Below are 12386 nucleotides of genomic sequence, written 5' to 3'. Positions count from 1 at the left end.
AAAATGAAAATAAGGGAAAGGGTATACCGTGCAAACACTAAACAAAAGAAAGTCGGAGTGGCAATATTAATATCAGACCAACAAAACCAGAAATGAGAAAATTACCTAGGGTCAATTCACCAAGAAGAAATAGCAACCCTAACTTTGTACCTAACAACAGAGCTTCCAAACACATGAGGCAAAAATTGAAAAGAACTGAGAAGAGAAGTAGGCAAATCTATAATTATAGCTGGAGACTTGAATACTCTTAATGATAAATAGATCTAGTAAACAGAAAAACAGCAAGAATATAGACGAACTACACAACACCATCAAAGACTGCATGTAATTGACATCTATAGAGCCCTCCACCCAGCCACAGAAAGATACCCATCCTTCTCAATGGAACAGTTCACCCAAGAACAGCAGAATATACATTCTTGGAACATTCACAAAGATAGACCATGTTGTGGGTCATAAACTTTAACAAGTTTAAAAGAATTGAAACCATACAAAAAAATGTTGTCTGACCATCCTGAAATTAAGCTAGATCAGTAATAGAAAGATAACAGGAAAATCTCCAAACACTTGGAAATTAAACAACATAAGAACACACTTCCAAATAACACGGGTCAAAGACAAGTCTCAAGAGAAACCAGGAAATATTTTTAACTAAATAAAAATGAAAATACAACATACCAAAATTTGTGAGATATAGCCAAGGCAGTACTTCTAGAGAAATTTATAGCATTAAATGATTATATTGGAATATAATCAAGGTCTCAAGTCAATGATCTAGGTTTTCATAGTAAGAAACTAGAAAAAGAAGAGCAAAATAAACAGAGAACAAACAGAAGGAAGGAAATAATAAAGATAGCTGAAATCAATAAAACTGAAAACAAAAAGAAATCAATAAAAAACAAAAGTTCGAAAAAATTGAAAACTTCTAAAAAAAAAACTGACAAAAAAAAGAGAGAATGCCAATATCAGGATCCATCAAAATCATAGAGGAGAACATAGGCTGTAACCTCTTTGACATCAGCCACAGCAACTTCTTTCATGACACATCTCCAAAGGCAAGAGAAACAAAAGAAAAAATGAACTTGTGGGACTTCATCAAGATAAAAAACTTCTGCACAGCCAAGGAAACAGTCAAAAAAACTAAGAGGCAGCCCATGGAATGGAAGAAGATATTTGCAAATGACACTACAGATAAAAGACTGGTATCCAAGATCTACAAAGAACTTCTCAAACTCAATACACGAGAAACAAATGATCAAATCAAAAAATGGGCAGAAGATATGAACAGACACTTTTCCAATGAAGACATACAAATGGCTAACAGACACATGAAAAAATGTTCAAAATCATTAGCCATCAGGGAAATTCAAATCAAAACCACATTGAAATACCACCTTACGCCAGTTAGAATGGCAAAAATTGACAAGGCAAGAAACAACAAATGTTGGAGAGGATGTGGAGAAAGGGGATCCTCTTACACTGTTGGTGGGAATGCAAGTTGGTACAGCCACTTTGGAAAACAGTGTGGAGGTCCCTTAAAAAGTTAAAAATAGAGCTACCCTATGATCCAGCAATTGCACTACTGGGTATTTACCACAAAGATACAGATGTAGTGAAGAAAAGGGCCATAGCATCCCAATGTTCATAGCAGCATTGTCCACAATAGCTAAACTCTGGAAGGAGCCGAGATGCCCTTCAACAGCCGAATGGATTAAGAAGATGTGGTCCATATATACAATGGAATATTACTCAGCCATCAGAAAGAATGATTACCCAACATTTGCAGCAACATGGACGGGACTGGAGGAGATTATGCTAAGTGAAATAAGTCAAGCAGAGAAAGACAATTATCATATGGTTTCACTCATTTATGGAACATAAGAAATAGCAGGAAGATCAGTAGGAGAAGGAAGGAAGAATGAAGGGGGGGTAAACAGAAGGGGGAATGAACCACGACAGACTATGGACTCTGGGAAACAAACTGAGGGCTTCAGAGGGGAGGGGGGTGGGGGTTTGGGATAGGCTGGTGGGTATTAAGGAGGGCACGTATTGCATGGAGCACTGGGTGTTATACGCAAACAATGAATCATGGAACTTTACATCAAAAACTAAAGATGTACTGTATGGTGACTAACATAATAAAAAATTATTATTAAAAAATAAATAAGAATTAAAAATAAAGGGGCTTCCCTGTGTTCAAAAAAAATAAAAAATAAAAAATAAGTTGAATTAACACAGATTTTAAAAAAAAGGATTGAAAGAGGTGTTATCACTATAAACCCCACAGACATTAAAAGGATAGTAAGGAAATACTACGAACAATTCTACACATATAAACTCAAGAAATTAGCTGAAATGGATCAAGTCTTCAAAGATCACAAGCTACCCAAACTCACCTGAAATGAAATAGTTAGCCCCAAGAGTACTATCACTATGAAAGAAATTGAATTTTTAGTTTAAAACCTTCCCAAAAAATGTAATCCACAGGACTAGATGATTTCACTGACAAATTCTACCAAACATTTAAGAATAAATAATACTGATTCTAGAACTCTCTTCCAGAAAATAGAAGAGGAAGGAGCATTTTGTCTCAATTTATGAAGTGACCATTACACTGATACCAAAAACCAAAGCCTGTATTCCCCACCTTCCCCAAAAAAAATAGTAAAAAAAAAAGAAAAAGAAAGAAAACTAGAGACCAATATACCTTGTAAACATAGATGTAAAATCTTCAAAAAAAAAAAAAAAATTAGCATATTAAATCCAGGAAAATATAAAAAGACAAGTGAAGTTTATTCTGGAAATGCAAGGATGACTCAATATTGGAAAATCAATCCATGCAATCTACTATATCAACAGCCCAAAGAAGAAAAACCTTACGATTATATTAATTGATACAGAAAAGCATTTAACAAAATTCACCATCTAATCACTCTTTTTAAAATCCCAGCAAACTGGGAATGCAAGGGAACTTTCTCAACCTGATAAAGGACATCTAAGGAAACCCCACAGCTAACATATTAATGGTAGAAATTGAATTCTTTTCCCCTAAGACTGGGAAGAAAACATACTCTCACCAGCCCCATTCAACTGGAAATCTTAAGAGATTGAAAAGGAAGAAATAAAACTGACTTTATTCATAAACAACAATTTTCTAGGTAGAAAATCCTAAGGAAACAACAACAAAAAAACTGGAAACAGTAGACAGTTTAGCAAGGTCACAGGCTACCAGATGAATACAGAAAAATCATATTTTCCAATACTAGCAAAAACACATGCCATTTATAATATCAAAAAATTAAATACTTAGAAAAAATCTAACAAAATATGCATAGGATCTCTATGCTGAAAACTACAAATTTGGCTGAAATAAATGAGACATACCACACTCATGAACTAGAAAAGTCAATGTAATAAACATGTCTGTTTTTCCCAGATTGATCAATAGATTCAATACAACTTCAATTAAACTCCCAGCAGGATTTTTGTATAGATTTGGGCAAGCTAATTCTAAACATTGTTATGGAAAAGCAAAGGATCAAGAATGGTACTATGGACTGAATGAATGTGTCCCCTCCAAAATGTATATGTTGAAACCTTAATTCTCAATGTGGTAGTACTTGGAGATGGAGCCTTTGGGAGATCATTAGGTCATGAGGGTAGAGTCCCCATGATGGGATTAGTGCCCTCATAAGAGACAGGGGAGAGGTGCTTCCTCTCTCTCTTTCTCTCTATCATGTGAGGATACAGCGAGAAAGCAGCCATCTAGGAACCAGGGGGAGGACCCTCGCGAGAACCCAACCATGTCAACACCCTGTTCTTCCACTTCTAGCCTCCAGAGCTGAGAAACAAAAGTTGGTTGCTTAAGCTACTCAGTCTATAGCACTCTGTTACAACAGCCCAAACTGAAGGAGACAAATAGCTTAAATAATTTTGGAAAATAAAGAATAAGATTGGAGAAATCACACTACCCAATTTTAATACTCTCTGCAAAGCTACAGTAGTCAAGACATGGTATTAGCAAAGAAAGAGACACACACACATATCAATGAAATAGAATAGAATCCAGAAATAGAGCCACACAAATATGGCCAACTGGTTTTTGACAAAGGTGCAGAAGCTATTCAATGGAGAAAGGACAGTCTTTTCAGAAATGGTGTTGGAACAATTGGACGTTCATATGCTTAAAAAAAAACCTTCAAATTAAATTCACACCACATACAAAAGTCCCCTCAAATAAACTGTAGATCCAAATATAAGATATAAACCTTGTAGAAGAAAACGTAGGTGAAAATCTTTGTCTGAAGTTAGGAAAAACATTCTTATTTAATAGCAAAAATATAATCCATAAAAGAAAAAATTGAGGGGCACCTGGTGGCTCAGTACATTAAGCGTCGGACTCTTCATTTTGGCACAGGTCATGATCTCAGGGTCATGAGATTGACCCCGCAGTGAGCTCCACACCGGATGTGGATCCTGCTTAAGATTATCTCGCTCTCTCTCCCTCTGCCCCTCACCCCCCACATGGGGGCAAGCACACGCACATGCACGCACGCTCTCTCTCAAAAAAAGAGAAAGAAAGAAAAGAAAAAAAAGGAAAATTGAAAATCAGACTTCTTCAAAATGGAAGACTTTTGGTCTGCAAAGGATACTGGTAAGAAAATGAAAAGATGAACTAGTTTGGGGAGAAAATAGTTTCAAATCACATATACAACAAAGGACTTGTATTCAGAATACATCAAGAATTCTCAAAATTCAACAATATAACACCAAATAACACAAGTTTTAGACGGACAAAGAACTAAAATAAACACTTCACCAAAGAGGATGTTTACTAACCACTAAGACAATGCAAATTAAAGCCACAGTGACTTGCCCCCCACACACCTATTACATGGCTAAAAATAAGTTTTAAAGTACCCAAAATACCAAGTGCTGATGAAAATGTGGAGTAACTGGAACTCTCTGACCTCGCTGGTAGGAATGCAAAATTGTGTGGCCACTCCAGAAAATAGTCTGGCAACTTCTTATGAAACCTACACTTACTAGCAATCCCACTTCTAGTTATTTATCCTAAAGACATGGGAACTTATGTTCACACAAAAACCTGAACACAAATGTTTACGGTGGCTTTGTTCATCATTGCCAAAAACTGAAAACAACCTAAATGTCCTACATCAGGCGAACTTTGAAACAAACTGTAGTACAGCCATAAGAATGCCACTATATACCACTCAACAGTAAAAATTGAGATTATACACACCCCAACTTGAATGAATCTCAAAGGTATAATGCTCAGTAAAAAAAAAAAAAAGCCAACTCAAAAGATTACCTACTCAGGGTGTCTGGGTGTCTCCATCAGTTAAGCACCTGCTGTCAGCTCAGGTCATGATCCCAATGGTCCTGAGATCGAGCCCCATGTCAGACTCCCTGCTCAACGGGGAGTCTACTTGTCCCTCTCCCTCTGCCCCTCCCCCTCATGCTCCCCCACCAAATAAATAAATAAATAAAATCTTTTTTTTTTTTAAGTTTACATACTCTATTTTTCCATTTATATGACACTCAAAAACACAAAGCCATAGTGGTGGAAATTAGACAGGTGAGCGGAACAATGTGATAGAAAGTATAAACATGGAGGGGCACTGTTCTGACCCGTGGGGTGGTTACATAAATCCACGTAAGGGCCAAAATTAATAGAACTACACATACACACACAAAACACAAATTTCTTTATATAATAATTTTTAAAATAAATTGTAAAGGAGTATTAACCTCAAAAAAGACACGTTATATCAACTCAAAGCCAGAGCAACTCTAAGACAAGAATACATCACCTCCCCGTCCCTGCCCTCATTCTTGCAAATAGCCTGCAAGGTTCTCTCGGGCTGTGGGCTGCCAGGACACGCTGAGCTTCAGGGTTCAGAAGCCATTCAGGCAGATATCTGCCCTATTGGAGAACTCACCTATTAGGTTGTCATGAATTTTAGCAAGTACATTAACTGGAAGATGACTCCTAGCATTAGAAACTGATACTTCACTTACCAAATGGTTTCTTTGCAAAGGGAGCTATCTAGTCCCCTTGAGTTTATATACAGATTGTACATTAAATGGCAAAGAAATTTAAAACTAAAACGATGGGGCCACTGCTTTCGGACCCCAAACTAAAATGATGCCCCACACAGCTCTGAAAGTAGTACGTAAAGAAGTGAGAAAATTGAATGAAATCTACCAGTATTGGAGGTTCACACAAATTTGAAAATCCATTGCCTGCAAGATGTATTCACTGGGTGCTTGACCCAGCGGAAAACACACGCCAGGTGGATGGAGAATCAGCCCACTAAGACCTGAACTGCTCTCTTCCCAAAACTAAAAGAGGAAAGTGGAGAAACCCACCCACCCCCCTCCTTTCCTTTCCCAGCCTCCTGCTTTCATCATTATTCCTGGGCAGCAAATCTCACAAACCTACGGTCAAAACTTTGCACAGAGGGGCGCCTGCGTGGCACAGCGGTTAAGCGTCTGCCTTCGGCTCAGGGCGTGATCCTGGCGTTATGGGATCGAGCCCCACATCAGGCTCCTCCGCTATGAGCCTGCTTCTTCCTCTCCCACTCCCCCTGCTTGTGTTCCCTCTCCCGCTGGCTGTCTCTCTCTCTGTCGAATAAATAAATAAAATTTAAAAAAAAACTTTGCACAGAGACCGGAGAAACTTTGAGGTCTCTGTCCAGAAGATCCTCTGCCTAGCGCACTTCATTTTCTCATCAAACCACCAAATAGGTCCCTGTATCATTTTGGAATGATTTTGGCTCCAAGGAACAGAATAACTAACTCACAGTAGCATTAACAAACAAGGGGTCATTTTTCTCACATGAAACATGGGCAGTCGATGGCTTTGTTTTAGCTGCCCCGTGATGTAAGGACGCTGGTTAGGTGTCTCCACACCCCCATGGTCTCTTGGTAATAAAAGGGCTGCTAAAGCCATAGCATTAATCACATTTCCACCGTAAGAAGCGGAGGGCAGCATGATCAGGGAGGTTCCTCCCACTCACCTATTCACGTCGGGAGGGAAGCAGGTGTCAGAGCTAAGTAATGCTCCTTGCCACCTTCTCTTATCCGGGAAGGAAAATCTTCCCCAGAATCACCCCAGAAATATTCCCTTTCATCTCATTGACCAGAGCTGCTCCCATGTTCATTCCTGGATCAGGAACTGGGTCCACCTCCCTAGAGACCGTAAGAAGTGATACCTGAGCAAAAGTGATATTCTGTTGGCAGAGGGGAAAAGGAGGGAATGTGTAGTGTCTGCCATTGCTCTGTTATTATCCCCTCCTTTTACAGATGAGACAGCTGTGGCTTAGAAAGGATAAGAGACTTACCCAAGGTCACCCAGCTGGTAAATGCTGAAGCCAGGTTCCAAACCCATTACTGTCTGACTGCCAAGCCTATATTCTGAATCTCTGTGTCACCACCTCGTTGGGATGCATTTGATGCAGTGACCAGTTCCTTCCTCCCTGGAGCGGCAAGCTGGAGGGCTAGTCGTGATGGCACTGCTAATAGCATCCCAGGTCTTGGATGGAGGATGGAGCAAGGGTCTCACTGTGGATCAACATCTGGGCCATCCTACACATGCCCCCCTGACCGTAAGGGGGCATGTCTGTGAAAGCTCTGCCTTCCTTGGCCTCTCCCTATTGACCTCTCTTTTTCTCCTTGAATGGGCCTGTAGAGGTTATCAAGCAGAACACAGCTGAGTAAGGAAGCTGGGCTGGAAATTCTGCCCTTCTGCCTCCCTCCTTTACTTGCCTCTCGGAGCTGCTTCCTTGGCCCTGTTCTGTCTGCTCATCTTCTCTTTGTTGGTTTTCCCAGGGACCTTGACACCTAAAATAACTCAAAAGTCACTATATATGATTCTACTGCAAACATATCCTTCCCTAAAGCGAGGGCTGCAGGCTGTATTTCAATGAGAAAATAATTTAGCAGGTAATAAATTTTCCCTTCTTTCTCTGTGTTCCTAGTGGGCCTTGAAATTAGCAAGAACCAAATGTCACATTAATTTCAATGTCAGGGGCCCGCGCTAAGGGTGACATCATAGCATCCCCTGGGATTGGGATCCGTTAGCCTGAGGACCACTGGAGAAAGGGAAGCTGACACTAATCGTGAGCAGGTCTCCTGTGAAGTCCTGTTGTGTTTTTTTCTGGGCAGTTTCCGAGGAGGATAGAGCTGGGTCTCTAAAAAGTTAAAGGTGTTATGGTTTGGGGTGTGGGCATGAATAGATTTTCCAACACTTTGGTCATGTTCTCAACACACTGCTTGTATCTCCATCGCTCTTTCAGGAGGGCTTGTGGGGAAAGAGCATCTTGTTGTATCTAAGTGATGGTCTCTCTGTTCCGAAAGAATTTCTGCAACATTATTGAGTGGGACTAGGAAGGATTAGCAAGTCCTCGGATTACTTCAGCAATAAAGACATACTGCCATGGGCCTTTTCATCTGGAACTCAGTCTTGGTCAATATCAACATCTTACGGCAGGTCGATAAATCCCAGTATCAACCGCAGTGGACGAAGTGTCAATGCTTGCTGCCGGCACCTTGGTTTATGGTGAATCAAGACCTCGAACGAGGCTTTAAACTTGCTGATGCTTTTTTCTGTGGGGTTTGTCGTGGCTCACCCAGCCAGATCGATTCGATGCGTTGTGCTGGGGAAGAGGAAAAGGTTTGTAGCTCTCAGAGTATTAGCAAGTTCATTTCACGCTGATGTTGCGACAGAGGCCAGGGGAAGGTTTACAGAACCGGCATTCATCAAGCCAGCTGGTCGCCCACGACAGCCCTCAGGCTTGGAGCAGAGAGACACAGAAGGGAGGGGCTAGAGGCTGGCAATTCATAGGGAGAATTATGGCTTCTCTGGCAGAGGCCACGTAGTGAGGAGGGAAAAGGGTCTGGAGGCTCTGATGGCTCCCAGCCTGCAGAGAGGAGCCAGAAGTGGGCAGTCACCTAGTTCACTTTGGCCATCAGGAGCTATTTGGAATGAGGGCATTTTTCTCTCCCCAGAGTCTGTGGCAGATTGAATGCAAAAATGGCCCCAATTCTCCATCCTTCCCACACCACTTGCAATGTGACTCGGTAGTTCCTCCCATCAAGGGGTTGGGTCTATTTCCCTGTTCTTTGAATCTAGGTTGCCTTGTAACTTACTTGGACCAACAGACTGCAGCAGCGCGAGTGGGCAGTGATGTCTCAGTTCCAAGGCTAGGCCTCGAGAGACCTCGCCCACTCCCCACGCCCCCTCTCTGTCTCCATCATGAGAACAAGAGCAGCTAGCCTTCTGCAAGATGAGTGAGCACGTGGAGAAGAGCTGCGTCTCCCCAGCTGAGGTCATCCTAGACCAGCCAGCCTCCGGCCAACCTGCCAGTGGACCACAGATGCGTAAGCAAGCCCAGCTGAGCCCAGCCCAGATCAGCAGAGCCGGCCAACCAATCCATAAACCCATGAACAATGATAAATGGTTATTGTTTTAAGTCAGTGAGGTTCAGGGGGTGGTTTTTTATGTAGCATTATGATTTCAATAGATCATTGATACCAGGTTCATCTGATTATTTTAGTGACCACAGCAATGCCCAGGGGAAAATACCCCAGGCCCTGAACATTAGGGTTCCTGATTCTCTCAGGACGGAGTTCTACCAGCTGGTGCTAAAAACCTGAAGTTTATACACATATGCAACAAAACCCTGCAAGGTCGGCCCATCCCTTCCTCAAGAAACTGCCAGCATAAGGTCATTCGTGTTTGCCCAATTTAACTTATTCTTGAGGGCAAAGGTCACTACTTCCAAGACAACCAGTCCAGCTTTAGCTCCAGGACAGCACAGCTCTTTTATCTGTAATGGATGGGCAAATGCCCATCTGGCCTCCACCTCCCCAATCTGCCTCTCTGAGTCACTGAGCCATTTGGTGCTAGGGGCAGGGTCAGCCATTCCAGGCTAAAGAGAAAAGGGGAGTGAGGGGTATTTGTACTAGTCATCTGTGGCTGCCGTAACAAAGGACCACAAACTTAGTCTGAAACAACACCAATTTATTACCCGATTGTTCTAGAGGTCCGAAGCCTGACTGGGGTCGCACGGAGCTGACACCAAGATGTTGCCTACCTTTCTGGAAGCTCTAGGGAGAATCTGTTCTTTAGCTTTCTAGCTTCTAGAAGCTGCTCTCACTGTGTGACTCATGACCCCCTGCCTCCATCTTCAAAGCCAGCCACAGTGGAGCAAGTCCTTCTCACCTGGCCGCTCTCTGACCTCTCCTGCCTCCCTATTCTACTTTTAAGGACTCAAGTGATTAAATTGAACCCAATCAGATAATCCAAGGTCATCTCCCCATCTCCAAGTCCTTAACCTTAATCAGAGCTTCAAACTCGCATTAGCATTTTACCATAACATCATCACAGGTTCCAGGATTAAAACATGAGTGTCTTGGGGGTCCGTTATTCTGTCTACAACAATTACACTGTGATTTCATCTAACAAGGATTGAGAGAGAGGAAGCTTTTCTTTTTCTTGGCTATCTCCATGGAATTGATGGGCCAACACCTAGAATTCTATAAAATGGGCTCATGCTAAGGAGGGAGAGATGGAAGTGGGTTAACAGCATCCCATAACTCACCCACAGAGCAGCAGAACATCCCTCCCTCCCTAAAATGCTGGTCTCACTATTAAGGCTGTAGGGTCTGGCTCCCGGTTCAAGGGCAGGACTAGATGGCCTTAGTCCAGCAGGAATGCAGTTCACCATGCAGTCATGATCTGCACAGAACTTCCAGAAGCTGGTGATGCCCTTGTGGCAATTCATAGAGGCCATTCAGGAGCCAGAGCAGACTGCAACCCACAAGGTCCTTTCCCCACTTACCAACCCCCTGGGCTAAGAGTTGAGGGGCTCCCAAGATGGATCTGAAGATCTGCCCTCGAAGCTCTTACAGACTAGAGGATTACACAAAACATGCATTTCAATAAGTGACTATTTAAAATTTTAGAGAGAAGCACTGCAAGAAACAAACGGATACAATGGGAGGGGAGCTCAAAGCAGGAAAAGCTGGGAAGCATGCACCGTGGCTAGGGAGAGGAGGAACGGAGAAGAATCCAGTGAGGCTTTTTGAAAGACCTTAAGGAAGCATGTTCTAGAATTTACAGTCGAAGCTGGAGTAGGCCAATCTTTTCTGCAAAGGGGCAGATAGTAAATATTGTAGGTTTCGCAGGTCATATGGTCTCTACTACTCAACTCTGCTGTTGTACTATGAAAGCAGCCACAGACAAGTAACTGTAGTGCATGTGTCCCAGTGAAACTTCATTTATAAAAATGGGCAGTGGGCCACACTGGGCCCACGAACTGTAGCTGGCTGATCCCTGATCTCAGCCGTGCTGGAGGCATCCGGTGAACGTTTGCATAAGCATGAATAAGACATATAGAAGATATAACACTTTGGTTAAGCTTTGATGAATGGAGAGAACTTGAATATGAAGGAAAATCGGGAAGAAGGTAAAATTAACAATTTTTATGAGATATTGAAGAGACCAGGCCCTCAAGAGTTTCAAATAGAGGATACAGCTAGTTTGAGTAGGGCTGTTTTATGAAGAGCTTTGATAGACAAGTCATTTAGATGTAAGGGGATGGGATTAGGGAGCCCTTGATAGTTTTTGAGCTAGAAAATTCTGGCATGCAAATATTTTTCAAATCACTGAGTAAGTTCAAGGATTGGCCTCTGGGGCTATGCAAGCATCCAAAGCAGAGGTCCTGAGCACTTGTCCCCACAGGATAAAAAACTTGCCCCCGTCTCTAGTCACCAAGTGGTCATGATGCCACCTGCTCCCACACACAGTTGGAAACTCACACATAACTGGGCCCAGTTATTTGCAGAAGATTCTAGTTGCCCATTAAAGTGTGGGCCTGGCTTCCCCCAAAGCATCGACATTTTTGCCTTCCTGTACTCCGTGAGGGGGCCCCTGTCTCGGTCTCTTCCCCTGCTCCCTCCCCCGCCCCCTCCACCCTAGAACCCTCCCGCTGCTGTGAATCACATGTTGTAACAAATGAGTTACCAAAGGCTCCAACAAGCTGCTCATCATTGTCCCCAGCAGGAGAAAAGCAGCCACGACCTGGAGCTGGGACCTTGTTAAGAGTTTGTAATGAGCTGACGGGGAAGCTATTTCTGCCTGATTAGAATTCTAATGCGCTGCTGACTAGGTGCGCAGGAGAAGGGGCTCCGAGCTCTCTCTCCAGCACCCCCACTCCCCTCCCTGCTCCAAGCAGAGCTCCCGGCAGGAACCGGTTGTCTGCCCGCAGTTAAGACCATAAAGAACACACACAAAGCAGCCCCCAAAATTCCCTGTCCATCCTTCTTTTCCCTCTTCTAAAGGGGATACCTCCATCTTA

The sequence above is a fragment of the Ursus americanus genome, chromosome 26 (assembly GCF_024610735.1).
Source record: "Ursus americanus isolate L20-20 chromosome 26, mUrsAme1.1.p, whole genome shotgun sequence".
Lineage (NCBI taxonomy): Eukaryota > Metazoa > Chordata > Mammalia > Carnivora > Ursidae > Ursus > Ursus americanus.
This window is presented reverse-complemented; position numbering follows the sequence as displayed.